General features: G+C 41.8%; 1 protein-coding gene across 2 annotated transcripts in view; it reads right to left on the reverse strand.

Moving 5' to 3' along the window:
- LOC126482332 (uncharacterized) overlaps positions 1–15,664 on the reverse strand; it is a 652,552-nt gene that overhangs the window by 493,786 nt on the left and 143,102 nt on the right. For both annotated transcript variants that reach the window (XM_050106392.1, XM_050106393.1), the window contains exon 2: positions 11,978–12,075. The gene's annotated coding sequence lies outside the window, so the exon portion shown is untranslated. The remainder of the gene's footprint in view (positions 1–11,977; positions 12,076–15,664) is intronic.

Consider the following 15,664-nt stretch of genomic DNA (forward strand, 5'->3'; position numbering starts at 1 on the left):
AGCTCAAGCCGTCAGAAAGGTGAAGTTTGGTTACAACCCACAATAATGTCCGTCAACTATACTTTTGACAGGATAGTGTATATATACAGGTTGTTTCCTAATTCCTATTACAGGTTTCGAGGGGTTGTAGCGGAGATTTTGTACATAAACAACATGGAACCCATGTCCGGAAATGAAACGTTTGGATGGAAAATAATTTCCAAAATAGGATCACTTTAAAACCTTCCGCTTCACAGTTCGTCGAGCCATGCTAGAGCTGCACAACGCATACATCGAAATAGTTTTGCCAATCGCTTAAGTCCATCACACAGCATTTTCGTCCGACTACAACAACAACTGCGAAAATTCAGTACGTTCTCAACTAGGAGGGCTAGTTGTGGGGTTCCGCGGACGCACACCAAGATTTTTGGACCATTTATATGAAAGCATGCGTCGCATATACACCTTGTGCAATCAACAGAACGGGAGCCAGGTGGAACAAAATGGCTCTGAGCACTATGGGACTTAACATCTGTGGTCATCAGTCCCCTAGAACTTAGAACTACTTAAACCTAACTAACCTAAGGACATCACACACATTCATGCCCGAGGCAGGATTCGAACCTGCGACCGTAGCGGTCACGCGGTTCCAAACTGAAGCGCCTAGAACCGCAAGCTGGAACAACTAGCGTAGAGCACACAGGTCAGAGCTCATTGTCTGCGCTGTGTACGTACTGTGAAGCGGGAGATTTGAATGCGATCCGATCTTGAAACCTATTGTACATCCAAACAGGCAATTTTCAGACATTAGTTTTCCCTTCCCCCCTCCCCTTCAACAGTCGTCTGATTGGTTTGATGGGGTCCACCACGTATTCCTCTCCTGTGCCAACTTTTTCATCTTAGAGTAGCAATTGCAACCTATTTCCTCAATTATTTGCTGCTTGTATTCCAATCCCTTTCTTCCCCTTCAGTTTTTACGCTCTACAGCTCCTATTAGGACGTGATGTCATTGAGTTTCTTTCGGCGGGAAATCAGAGCATCACAGATATTCGTAGGTGGTTGCAGGATGTCATCAAAAATCACAGTGAGCCGTTGGGCGAGGCGTCTGTCATCATCGCAACAAGGTCACGCAAACCTGTCCGATCTGCCGCATGTTGGCCGGCCCCACACAGCTCTGACTCCTGGAATGCTGGAACGTGCGGACACTCTCAGTCGAGGTGGTCGACGGATCAGAATCAGACACATCGCTGCCCAACTGGATGTCTCTGTTGGTAATGCTGACAGACTTACGCACTATTTGCGGTTTTCAAAGGTATGGCTGGATTCCTCGTCGCCTAACTCAAGACCGTAAAGAGCAACGAAGGACCACTTGCGCGGGATTGCTTGTGCGTTACGAGGATATTCTCGACAATTTTCTACCGAACATCGTCACAGACAATGTCTTAACAGATGTCCTGTCAGCCTATCCCTTTCTCTTGTCAGTGTTTCCCATATGACCCTCCCTTCGCTGATTCTGCGCTGAACCTCCTCATTCCTTACCTTGTCAGTCCCGCTGATTATCAGCATTCTTCTGTAGCGCTACATCTCAAATGCTTCTATTTCCTTCTGTTTCGGTTTTCCCACAATCCATTAGTTCCGTATCAAAATTTCATCTTCGAACTCCCCTCTACAACTCCTAACTCCTAGAGGCTTGTAATAGGAAGTGACTATACAGTCGGCATGCCGCTTTACAGTGCAGGTTGCATCATACCAGTATTATCGATTTTCGTTCCTGTCCGTTTCACGTAATGAGCGACGTACAGATATGCGTCTGCATCCGCGATAATCTCTGATGTTCTCATTATTTCTGAAGCGACATATGCCGGTGGCAGGTTAATGGTCGTACGGTCTTCGAATACAGGTTCTCTACATTTATCAATGCTGTTTCACAAAAACTAGGCTTTCTTTCTTCCAACTATTCCCACGTAAGTTCCTAGAATACATTTCTAAGTTCTTCATAGCGTCTTACGCATGAGAGCACCACTGTCGATGGCTACCTGATTGTCAATTGTGGACGTTACACTCACTAATGTTGTTAGGGAGCTGGCGCCGAGTTTCGCCCCCATCCATCCTCTCTCATCATCACCAATTACAACAGAGATGATGACCTTACACTCTACATATAATATTTACAGACACGTGCACTAAACAGCTACACTAAAATCCATCCATAGTCAGAATAGTCACCTACACTAAACAGCTACGCCATACAATCATCAGTCACTTAACATATAAGAGCCACATGCAAGCTACGCACTCTCATAATCATCATCATCATCATCATCATCAACAACATATATTAAACAGCTTAGCTACACTCTACCCAATGTCATCACAGTCATCCACATTAAACTGCTACACTACACCTTACCCACTGCCGTCACAGCCACCTGCATTAAATAGCTTTAATACACTCAATCCACTGTCATCAATGTCACACACACTACACTACACACTTCAGTACACTCTGCCCACTGTCATCACAGTCATACACATTAAACAGCTATACTACACTCTACCCACTGTCATCACGGTCACTCATCACGGTCAATTGCATTGAACAGCCTCACTACACTCTACCCACTGTAGTTGTGGTCACCTACATTAAACACCTTCCATGCACTTTATCCACTTATTACTTTCTCCACGTTCAGAGAGGGCTGCTGTTCTGCAACAGGGTACTAATTCCTTTGTATGGTCATGTCTCATATAAACTCAGCAATAATTTTTTTTCCAAATAACGTACACATTACGTATAAATCGCAACCGTCACTGCTACATCATTTTAATACGTAACATTAGCACAAGCAAGATTTATACCAAAGCGGTGGCATGTACAGCATTTCCTGCTCTGACTGTAAGGCTAGTTACATCTGAAAACTGTTGGAAATCTTAAATTGTCACACAAGTAACACACTGAATTATAACGGAAAAACATAGGTACTATATCCATCTTTGCAACTCATCTCATACAAAATAGTCACACCTTCCATGGATCTAAATCAGCCTCGTAATTCTGCATAAATGAAGAAGGGACATGTTAGGGACATACAGAAAAAACAGAAGTTTGTGCCCACCTGAAAAAATCTAGGGAAAAACGGTCAACTAGTAGTGCACCCTAAATAACCCGGACATATGCCGCCCCGTTGCTAGTAGCTTCCTTTGAAGACACTCCGCAATTTCGGAAATCCATTCAAGTGTTGCAAACATGCCCGTATCTTGCAAACAGTCCACGTTGCGTCAGACGGGCTAGCACCCTCTACAATTCCCTGTGCTCTAACTTCTACTCGTTCAAGCTACAGGACGTAACTTTACACTTGACCTGGACTACCGTCCATTGCAACTATGTAAGATTTTCATCAAATCTAAACAGTTACCTTCAGCTTTTCATTGGTAAAGAATGCATTTTAAATTTTCTAACATATCAAAATATAATTCCTTTTAAACCTAAAGCAAGCAAATACTTTTAATATATCAAAATGCCAGTTTTATAATTACGATAAGCTCATTTGTCCTACTATATTGTTGGACACATCGTCTGTAATCTATCCAAGATTTACTTTTGTAACCAGTTTATTAAGTACCGCAAACTGTATATTCCTCTGTTTTCTTCTTCTTAAAATTAAAGCTTTTCGTATTCTGTAATGTAAACATTTAAATATTCAATATAACATGTATTTCCAATGTCAGTTTCAGATCCACTATAAAATCACTTCAATATAGTAGCCTAAACCGGTCGTGGACTACAATAAAGCAATTGGAGAGGCTATTTCTCAATTCTACCCACTATCATCCCAGACTCGTACACTGGACAGCTGCAGCTAAACTAAATAGATACATTACACTAAGTCTACGGTCATCTGTACTAAACAGTAGCACGAACCTCTTTCCAGTAACGTAACTACACATTTACAATCAACACACCAGACACCCATGTCACCGATATTGTGTATCTCGAAAGGTTGGAACAGGCCTTGAGCTGGAACCACGCGACCACTACGGTCGCAGGTTCGAATCCTGCTTCGGGCATGGATGTGTGTGATGTCCTTAGGTTAGTTAGGTTTAAGTAGTTCTAAGTTCTAGGGGACTGATGGCCTCAGAAGTTAAGTCCCATAGTGATCAGAGGCATTTGAACAGGCCTTGAGCCCTCACCACAACGTTTCAGTTTGTGAAGAAATATAAAACTTGTATCGAGAGGCATTATGTACCATTTATCCTGAAGTTCGGCACTGATATCCGTCGTTGACGATGCCTACAAGGAATGTAATTGGCGCTGTGGACTCAGTCATTAAAGATGGAGCACCTGTTGAGTTGAACAAGAACAGGAGAACGAATCGGCATTGGCCTTGCGTAAGAAACAGTTCCGTTATTACGCCTCAGGTGATTTAGGAAATAAATTCTCCTTCTAAAATAATGGGGAAGATCATGAAAGCTGTGCCATACTAGGAGCCTTGACAAAAGGGATGCGACTCGAGAAACTAGTCGTAAATAAAGGCTAAATAACTAAAATAGAAAAATCAAACGAACTGCCTTTCTTAGAAAATTTACTTTATCAGTTAAGAAACCACAAATAAAATAATGGAGAAGATCATAGGATATCAGTCCTCCAGTCTGTAAGTTCGTTGCCTTAAACAATGCTGCACTTCGTTCAACGGAGATGACGGATGAGGAAAGCCCTACATTATACTCCACTCTAAAATCAGAATAATGAATAAGAAAAATTAAAGAGATTAATTTCATCTGCATGTGTGTGTGTGTGTGTGTGTGTGTGTGTGTGTGTGTGTGTGTGTGTGTGTGTCAAAACGCAAAAGAACAGATCACACAGTGCGAACTAGGATATCAAGACATTTCTATAAGGAGACATCGTCACTTAAAATGTCATCATAATCATAGGCTGTAAGTCTTGCTGTGGCAGGAGGAAAATACCACGAAACTGCGACCAGTTCTGTCGCTGGTCCTATTTCACGTAGTAGTTAGTTATGAACGTAACATTTTTAAAGAACACGCCAAATTGTTTTCGATCTGTTGTTGGGAACAATATTACATCATTACTCTCATGGCTTTTATCTTAATGGATTAAGTTGCACCGATTTTATTATCCTTACCGGTTTCAGGTATTTCCATAGCCATTTTAGTGATTCAAAAATCTAAATTCATAATTTATCATGTTGAACGTCGAGAACACTTTTTTTGTTATTTCGCTCGGTGTTAATAGAAACTGTTACTAAATACTTGTAATCCGAATGTTATAGATGTCTTCTGAAAATCTGAATCATATAAGGTTTCTAGTTTATTTTTGGTGTTCAAGGAATGTGATGTGAGCTCTATATTTTCATTCGATGCGTCATACTTCATATCCGTACTCTGCACATTTTTCAAACAGTACTCTTCAATAATCCGTATGTTACGGCACAGAGGTTCTGAGCACATCCACTGTGCTCTTTGGTTCACAGTAGCATAGCCGTTGCAGTAGCATACTGTGAGAAGGAAGTGAATGAGTCAGGTGGAAATAACTTCCAGAACATAAAGCTACAAAGGATGTTGAATTTTGGACATATAATTTGGTGAAGATTAATTTGAGAAGTGTGAAGATTTACAGGTAATGTTGTTAATGCATTTCTTACCTGCACGTAATTTAGAATGTGTTTGAAAAACAAAGTCTTAGTGGCATTTTTCTTTATTAGTTAGCTTCATTGTTCTGACGTAAGTAAAATCCTCTCTCCACATGGCTTGCACTCAGACACTATAGATTTAACACTCCTTTACTGTTTCAATGACTAAATTCATGGCAGTGCATATTTTTAGTAAGAAGTAATTTTTGTAAAGATGATTGTAATAGTCAAAGAATGAGTTTCATTGCCGACAGTATAGTGATTCAACACTAGTCTCTTTTCCATCATTTAGTAGACGCACTGCCTCCTCACGAAAATATGATTTTGTAAATATTTGTGTCGCCGCATTGCACTTCGCGGAACACACAGGTTAAAACTGAAGCACGATCTGCTTGGAATAGGTACACGTCCTTGCATTACACTGCGTAAGGCTAACATTCCTTTTAGTTAGTTTGCTGCTGCGCTGCATTTTTTATGTTCATCACTTCGAGCAGTACCAAGTTACCGTTGCCACAGGTAAGCCATGAAAATTTGTAAGGGGTATTTTCATTATGGTCAAGACAGTAACACCATTCACAGTTAGGTGTTGCATTTCAAAATTAATATAAGGTTCAGCTAAGGTAAAATTGAGTTTTAATAACATTTCTTGTCAGACAGTCTCTTCCTTACAGAGTAGTGTTACATTCTCTTATGTATAACAGTGTTCACAATTTCATTTAGTCAGCTACTTACGTAGACTCACAGATAATTTTTGGAGAAACGTTTTGGGTTATTTTTTCTTTCAGAATTCGTTTTATTATTTCTTGAAGCATTTTATTGTGTTAGCTTTGTGTATTGAAACAGCAAGTCAAGTACTGTGACGTCACGCATTGTAGCACTGTTCATTGCACTGCACAACACACAGTTCCGCAGGACAGTTTCCTTACTATACAGCTTTCCGTTTTCTGATTATTTTGGTAAATGTTTCCTTCAAATACAGCCATATAATTGCAGGCAGTTTTGGCGACTCATTTCAGCCAGATAGCGTTTCCATAAGCACATCACTTGCATTGTTCAACATTACAGCACAGACACAAAGATAGGAAACCAGTTCACTCCAGTACAGTTATAGCCCACAACATTCACTACATTTATATACATTCAGAAAAGCTTTCTCAAATATGTTGTATTCCTTATAAATTAATTTTGAAAGTAAGCTGAACATACTCGATTGTGAGTGCTCCGTTGTGTATGTCTTGTGTAATTGGTATTATTACACAACGCGAGTTCTGTATTAGACTTTTATATTATTGTCTTATTTAGCTATAACTTTATAATTAATATTTCGTGGATTGTAACTCAGGGATTGTTTCATGGATTGTAAAACATCTAAGCTAATTCATCTTATTACCATCTTCTCCTTGGCTAATTTAGTGTAGATTCGTAGTTTACAACATATGTCCTTCTTGGAACTGTCCAATATTACGTTGTTTAAAAGATTTATACTTAAATTGCAATTTCCTCACTCTAAGTTGATATAGTTTACACTCTTGTTATTAGTTTATATTGCTTTGAAGATGTAACTAACGTTACGGTCAGTATATTTTAGAAATGTAATATTTAACTATCACATAATGAACTATGTATCATGCATGGACATTCAGCATCGATTTAGATATATAATATCTTTGAGTGTATCTTTGGATTAAATTAAAGCAGCTGATTGAACTTAAGTCTGCATGTTGGTGTAATGAGTATACACTTTGACCTTCACTTATGATAAAATGTTTCTTCAGTGCACGGTTCTTAAGTTTGTCCTCAATCTATCTTGTATGTGATTCTTCCATGTATTATATTCGACACACATGCCAGTGCTGTATGTGGTTCCACATGTGGACTGGTAAATTGATTTACGTGTCACATCTCGTGCGACATTATGCAGAGTGATACTATGTACCAGTGTGCTGGAAGGTTCCTTGCGTCGAATCTGCGTCACTGTCATTTATTACGTTAAAAAAAATGGTTCAATTGGGTCTGAGCACTATGGGACTTAACATCTGTGGTCATTAGTCCCCTAGAACTTAGAACTACTTAAACCTAACTAACCTAAAGACATCACACACATCTATGCCCGAGGCAGGATTCGAACCTGCGACCGTAGCGGTCACGCAGTTTCAGACTGTAGCGCCTAGAACCGCACAGCCACCCGGCGGGCTATTACGTTTTTAATATTTTAGATTCTCTGCTATGATTTGTATGTTTTTGTATATGCTTGATAATGACTTCACAGTCAACCCTAGCTAATAGAAACAAATAAGCGACACATTTTGTGCCCTCCAACTGACAAAGTTTTCTTTTGCGTGTCTATTATCCGACAAACAACACTACTAAAGATGGTAACTAGTTAGGTTGCCGAAATATCACAAAATATATATTTTTTAAAATATTTCACACCAGTTATACACTAAAGAATGGAAATAACTAGGCGAAATTCAGCCTCTTGTTAAAACAGACGTTTCTCTTTACGGAAAATTCCATGTTGCAGCAAAGTAGGACATATGATCGCGTGTCCGAGGTCGGCGTTCCTCTGCACTGCATACCCGCACGTGTTACGGTTCGCGGTAGTAGTGCGTGTTTGTTCTCTCTTGTCGACGAGCAGGGATAACCACGGCAATTTGCCATTAGCCAACACTTACCACCCGGGAATGGATTGTCAGAAATTACCCGAGTTTTGCGGAATGAGTTATCTGTAACCACAAGGTAGTAGTTCAGAACAAATGCCAGCCGCTATTAGGCGTATCGTCCGTAACGATGTAGTGTGACAAGTTGCTGTCTTCCGCTGCCATTTTATGACCTTCCGCTGCAAGCTATGTGCTCAACAGAGTCACAGTATAATGGTCATCTCCTAAATTTGCCATCGGAAGTTTGTAGCTTAAGAATTACATCATGAGTATCTAGCTGGCGTGGTGTGTGTGTCTTAGGCCTCTTGCACATATTACTGATGGCACTCGTAGATGAAACTGTCATATTAAAGCTAACTGCAAAAAGAAATTACTTAATATTTTTCACGGCAAGGCAGCTACAATGCAATAAACTGATCACACACTGTGTTGAAAGTGCAAAGTAAGTGGACAATTGACCCTCGAAGAAACAGTACACCACCATGTACAATAACAGATTGGGAGTAAACTTAGTCCACGAAGAGCGTAGGTGCAAACTGTAGCGGATCAGTTCTCGCTCCAAATAAACCAGAGATTCGGCGAGTCCTGCTGCGTGTAAGGTTTCGAAACTAAAACTTCGGCTTCAAGAAGTTTATTGGCTGCTAGCTATTCACCCGTAGCTTCACTGGCGTACACGTGTAACAACGTATACGGAATGTTCCGAAACTATTCGTTCAAATTAATACAGGAGGTAGAGAACATAAGACCAAATATATTTAAATGTGGTTCGTATGGTCCCTAAATGCAATTTCTGATGCTAGGGACGATTTACACAGATACAGCAGCGGCATTCACAGGGACTGCTCGAACGCGCGCCCATTGGCATGAGTGCTCGGCCGGCCGGGGTGGCCGAGCGGTTCTAGGCGCTACAGTCTGGAACCGCGCGACTGCTACTGTCACAGGTTCGAATCCTGCCTCGGGCATGGATGTGTGTGACGTCCTTAGGTTAATTAGGTTTAAGTAGTTCTAAGTTCTAGGAGACTGATGACCTCAGCAGTTAAGTCCTATAGTGCTCAGAGCCATTTGAACCATTTTTGTGTGCTCGCAGTACAACGTCGAACCATTGATTGTTGTGCCCGTTCGAAGATCCCAGGAATGTCCGCAATGGTAACAGCAGCGACGGCTACTCCAGCGACTAAGACTTCTATTTCCAAAGCGGTTTCATACACCAGATGCTTTACATGCCCCCAGAGGAAGAAATCCAGACAGGTTAGTTCAGATGACCTGGGTGGTCAAGTTTACAGGGCCACCTCGATCAATCCAAATCCATCGATGAGATAAGGTGGCTCTCAGATGTTCAATGCTGCAAATGGGTTGGTGTCCCATTGCGCTGGAAGTACGTCCTTTGTGTAGCATTCAGGGGTAAATCCAACAAGTACAGCCAGTCATCCGTTCACACAGCCGTTTTGAATATCAGCACGCATTCACAGTCAGCGACACGCACACAACAGCTTAGGTCAGCACCACTAACAAAATGTTCCCCAACATTGCAAGTTGACTTCAGAGATCGTATGTTTCTTATCTAAACGTATTTGTTTTTATTTTCTGTACCTCCTGTACCAATTTGAACCAAAAGTCTCGGGACACCCTGCATCCTACACATGTACAGTCTGTCCCAGGAGAAATTATAAATACCATGTATTCAGGGATACGACAGGAATGATCATTCGAAGCAAAAAATGTCTAATAAATATGGGCTCTAAAATGCGTACGTTAAGAGCTATGAGCACTTCTTCATCTTCGATACTATGAAACACAACTCTTCTACTGCAAGCTTTCTAGTTTTCACATTTCTAGAGGTGGCAGTACGGACCAAAACAAGAAAAATAAAGTCCAGTTATCATCGGCTCTAAAGTACACACCTTAAGAGCGCTGAGCACTTGTTCATCTCCGCTACTGCGAATCACATCTCTTCTTCTGAATAAATGCCCATATCTCTTAAGGTATGTATTTTGTAGCCAATGTTTATTAGACTTTTTGCTTAGAATGATCGTTCCTGTCATATCCCTAAATATTGACATTTGCTCCCTGGATACCCTGTGCGTCTGATTCTTTGCTGTTTTACACCAAACGACTCCAGGAAATATGTTAGACAGACGGGATCTAACAGATGAGACATGGTTGTCGGAAGATGTATACGATTCTAATTAGGCAAGAGGCAGATGACTGGAGTCTTCATAATCAAATGGTCATGTAGGGTAGATTACGGTTGATGGGATGGATAAATTTCAGGGAAGGCAACTAAAATTACACTGGAAAAGGAGATGAAGAAAAGGTGGGATGTCTTTGTACGCGGGCGGCAGCAGGCCAGTGTTTGTAACGATTAGGGGAGGTATGAGGCCGGTAGAGTGTTCTGCGTGTCTGAAATGGTATGGGAACTTCACGGACTGATACAGGATGTGGGCGGAAACTATCGAATACGGAATGCGAAACAAATTGCACGCCGTTTAAGAAGGTTCCAGCAACTTTTCCAGCGGTGAAGGTTAGATGGGGGAAAGTCTTGTACGTGTATGTGTGTAGAAAATGGTCGTGGGATTCTATCATTCAGAAGTTATATCTGCTTTGCGACTTCTTTTTGATTAGTAGTAGGCGATGATTTTAAGCCATTTTCTCTTCGAGTGTTAGTCCTACGTTTATTGTGGTGTTTTAGTAGGATGAGTGGGACCGTTGTGGGCACTTAGACCACGGAGGTCGATAGCTCGTGTGGTATGAGCTGCAATTATTGTCTGGATTTTTACAGTGTTGACGGTACCACTGATCTCATCCAGAGATGTTCAGTTGGAGTTGAATGGATCGCTTGGATGAATTGAGGATGGCACTGACGGCGAGGAAAATGGTGTCTTTAGCATATTGGAGTAAATACACAGAAGGTAGGAGAGGGGGGGGGGGGGGAGGGGAGTTCGGGACATCATCTTGTATAGGAGAAAAGCGAGTGACAGTCTGAAGAAGTGTTGGAACACGCCTGCAGTCCAGTAGAAAATACAGTTTTTTTTTTCTTTTTTGTTATATAGAACGGGCGTTTAGTTTGAAATTATGCATTCAGTTTGTGTCGTTTGGAGCTCATACCGGTTTTAAGTCTGAAGGTTATACTCGGTAGTAGGCGTTTTCAGTGTCTTACGATTGAAAGAGGGAACGTCGGCGCTTGTTATATTGTTGATATAAGAGCTGGAGTTGGTGCAGGATCATCTGCAGACATTTTGTAAGGATGTGCACAGTATTTGTTTTCCCTGTGGGGAGTATTTTCTAGCAAGACACTGACTGCTATTATTGGCCATCAGTTGCTGAAGGAAAGTGAACAAAGCTTACTAATCCAGGGTTATCGACAAACAATCCACTATCTTAAATTGTCCGCCCCAGTAGCTGAGTGGTCAACGTGACGGATTGCCGTCCTCTGGGCCCGGGTTCGATTCCCGGCTGGGTCGGAGATTTTCTCCGCTCAGGGACTGGGTGTTGTGTTGTGTTCATCATCATTTCATCCCCATCCGGCGTGCAGGTCGCCCAATGTGGCGCCGAATGTAATAAGACCTGCGATATGGCGGCCGGACCTGCCCCGCGAGGGGCCTCCCGGCCAATGACGCCAAACGCTCATTTCCATCTTAAATTAACGGAAAAAAAATCTTTTGAGTTAAGAAGCGTACTTTTACTCACCTTTCAGTAGGTGCCGTTGGAAGTACAAGCCGAATAGCAAAGATCCAGTTTCCTCACTGCAGGTTCAGTCTGGATTGTAGCTTCGACAACTGTGGATCCTGCAACAAAGGACGCAATTTGTCGTGTTATACACAGAACGAAATCAACAGTAGCAGTGGTACAGCCCCTTTCCCCTCCCCAAAAAGAAAGTCTCTCGGTTAAGTCTTCGGAACCATATCTGAAATAGTTCAAAATAATCTGGAAGGGTAGCAAATTCGGCCGCAAAGCACTTCTTCCGAGGCTGTATTAAGAGGACGGGAAACAGGAAAGCATTGCCAATATCATCCTATTAAGACATGAAACACATCTGCCATTAAATCTGTAACTGAGGAGATTCTGCACAAGATATGTGCTGAAACTTAATACCGTTTTCAAGTCTGAAGAGCAACTAACGGTGCTCATACTTTGCGCACAGAAGTGGATACAAAGCTTTGTTCCATGATGAGCATCAAACAAAAAATCGTGTTCGTATGTTTTTATTATTTTGAATAATACGATTTTGTAATTGCTACATTGTTTTTAATGACCTTACACCTCAACACTATGAACTGTCGCCGAACTAAGCACATGTACGATTACCTCGGTTGTCGTGTTTGCCCAATAGAAATTTCCCCACGCTCCCTTCAGGTCCCTCCCTCGAAGAGAATGGCTTTCTGTAAGCTATGAACGCATAGGATCACCATATCATCTATTTAGGATTAATGTTCTTTTACTAACGTCCCAAGCAGAATAAATAGTTTCAGGCTCATGTGGCCCTCCACCACTGACGTAAATAATGGAAGTGAAGTTTTGTGTGTGTGTGTGTGTGTGTGTGTGTGTGTGTGTGTGTGTGGGTGGGTGTGTGGGTGGGTGTGTGCGCGCCAGTCCGTTTTACAGAACCGGTGCTGCAAGATCGGAGGTCGTGGAGGAGTAACAGAATGACAGAAAGTAGCTATTGTGTTTGGTGTATCCATAAACACACCTGAATTACGTTGTCCAATTGGTTCGCACATCAACGTGGGCTTTCCAACATCTGAACAAGGTAAGGTGTCGTTTAACCCGCAGTATGTTGAAGGTTTCGTTCACGCCGTAGTTGGTTCTGTGATGTTTTCGGAATGTTTCTCGCCGGCTGCTGTGCCCGAGCAGTTCTAGGCGCTTCAGTCCGGAACCGCGCTGCTGCTACGGTATCAAGTTCGAATCCTGCCACGGGCATGGATGTGTGTGATGTCCTTAGGTTACTTAGGTTTAACTGATGACCTCAGATGTTAAGTCCCATAGTGCTTAGAGCCATTTGAACCATTTGAATGTTTCTCGTACCGCAGCTTGTGCCCATTCCTTCATGTTATCGCTAACGTGAACCACGATGTTTATTTCAGCATTGGCGGAAATTAATTTTACCATTTCTTCTGCTTCTTCGTGATGAACATGCTATAGACACTCCCAAAATAAAAATAGTTTTGTTGACTGTAGGCATGCTTTTTGGTTTCACAAACACTGAGGTATCTTGTTGCGCTTTGATTAACCAGCTAAATCGTCAGACGTCGACCCCATAGAAAATACACATGTACAAACAAGCAAATGCTTACAGTTTCAGAAAAACTGGATGATTTATTTAATAGAAAGAGCTTCACAAACTGAGAAAGTCAGTAACGTATTACTCCACCTCTGGCCTTATGCAAGCAGTTATTCTGCTTGGCATTAATTGATAGAGCTATTGGATGTTCTCCTGAGGGATATCTCGCCAAATTCTGTCCAGGTGTCACGTTTGATCATCCAAATCCAGAGCTTGTTGGAGGGGCCTTCCCATAATGCTCCATGGTGTAGAATATCGTCGACGTACCACTGTGCTGTGGATGGCAACCAGAGGGTTTCTGCTATGAAAACAAATGGGACCCAAAGACCATCACTCTTGGTTGTCCGGCCTTATGGCTGGTGACAGTGACGTTGGCATCCCATCGCCATCTGGGGCTTCTCCGAGTGGAGAGCGGTGGGACACCATGCTGACTACCGGCTCAACAACCAGGAGTGATGGTGTGGGCTGCCGTTTTTTTTTCATAGCAGGACCCCTTTGGTTCTCATTCAGGGGACCCTTACAGCCCATCGGTACGCCAACGATATTCTACGCCCTGTTTTATTGCCCTTCAAGGCAAGCCATTCTGGGCTTACATTTGAGTAAGATAATACCTGCTCACCCACGGCGAGAGTTTCTGCTACTTGTCTTCCTGCTTTCCAAACCTTATTTTGGACAACAAAGCCGCCTGGTCTCCTCAACTGAGAAATTTTGGATCATTATGGATAGGGTACTCCAACCAGGTCATTATTTTGACGATCTAATACATTAATTGGACAGATTTGGCACGATTTCCCTCAGGAGGACATCCAACAACTCTCTCAATTAATATCTGCTTGCATAAGGGCCAGAGGTGGACCAACGTGCAATTGACTTGTACAATTTGTGAAGCACTTCTCCTTGAATAAATCATCCAATTTTTTCTGAAAATGCAATTATTTATTTGTGTCTATTTGTACATTATTTCGCCCTGTTTTCTTATATTCAAAGTATTACCATATTTTTCGTCGCTAGGCCCGTCTCAATTATAAAGAACCCGCAGAGCAACAGTAGACTTTTCCCTTAAACTGGCAATGCCCTGACCTCGAGCTCACGGATACCGACGGGTTCAAATATTTGTGACATCCGACAAGCATCATATTACGTTACTTGTAGCCGGTTTTTAACGTGGTTATTACAAGGCCGTGGTTAGAAATTCCTGTCAAGTTCCTGTCGTTTGCTATTGCGTTTAAGCATTTTGCATGTCAAACGCCACCGGCCGTGGTGGGAAGACGACAAATACCGAACTGGAGAAATCCTGCCAGTGACAGTAGCAAAAACGTCTGTGGAACTGGTTTCACTTTCCAGACGGGAGTGTTCTGAGAAGCCCGCACAACACAACACAACACAAATCTCAGGTGTACGGCTGTGTCAGTAAGCGAAATTACTATGGAAACGGAAAATGTATCTCAGGATGGATCAAGTTCAATCTCCATACAGATATATTAGTAATCAGAAGCTTATAGACTCTTCTGGCTGAGAGTACCTTACGTAGTTCATAGGCAAAGTAAGTTCCACTATCTTCTTCACAGAGATCGCGCCTAACCGCATCTCTATACTTCCGAAGATACGTAAAATTATTACGAGTATTTAGACAGGTTCACTTCGCTTTAGCGGTGGAATTGTGGTCACTGAAGAAAATAAACGCTTCAGAAAAATTATCTTTTAGCGTAATTATGTGAGTTAAAACCATAAAGTAAATATCTCTGGAGTGAGCATTGAGTTGTCAACATTAAACCAGGACTGTCACTTGTTTTCGGGACTTCGCTCTGCGTGTGTGCTTTCTGCAGCGTTTGAAATTTATAATATCAAGAGTTTTTGTTGTGTTTCACCGTTTGTTGATAGTGTAATAGCGATGGTGAATTACTGTTGTTGCTACGGATGCGAAGAAAAATATGTGAATGGAGGGATAGTAATTTTTCGTGGATACATACGATGTAGCTCCAATTATAGTTATCATATTAGTAAGAGACACTGTATATGTTTAAAAATTTCGAGACGCATTATAATTAAGGCTTGATTCTGTAGACCTATTTTTCCACGATTTTATGACTATATAA

The sequence above is a fragment of the Schistocerca serialis genome, chromosome 5 (assembly GCF_023864345.2).
Source record: "Schistocerca serialis cubense isolate TAMUIC-IGC-003099 chromosome 5, iqSchSeri2.2, whole genome shotgun sequence".
Classification (NCBI taxonomy): Eukaryota; Metazoa; Arthropoda; class Insecta; order Orthoptera; family Acrididae; genus Schistocerca; species Schistocerca serialis.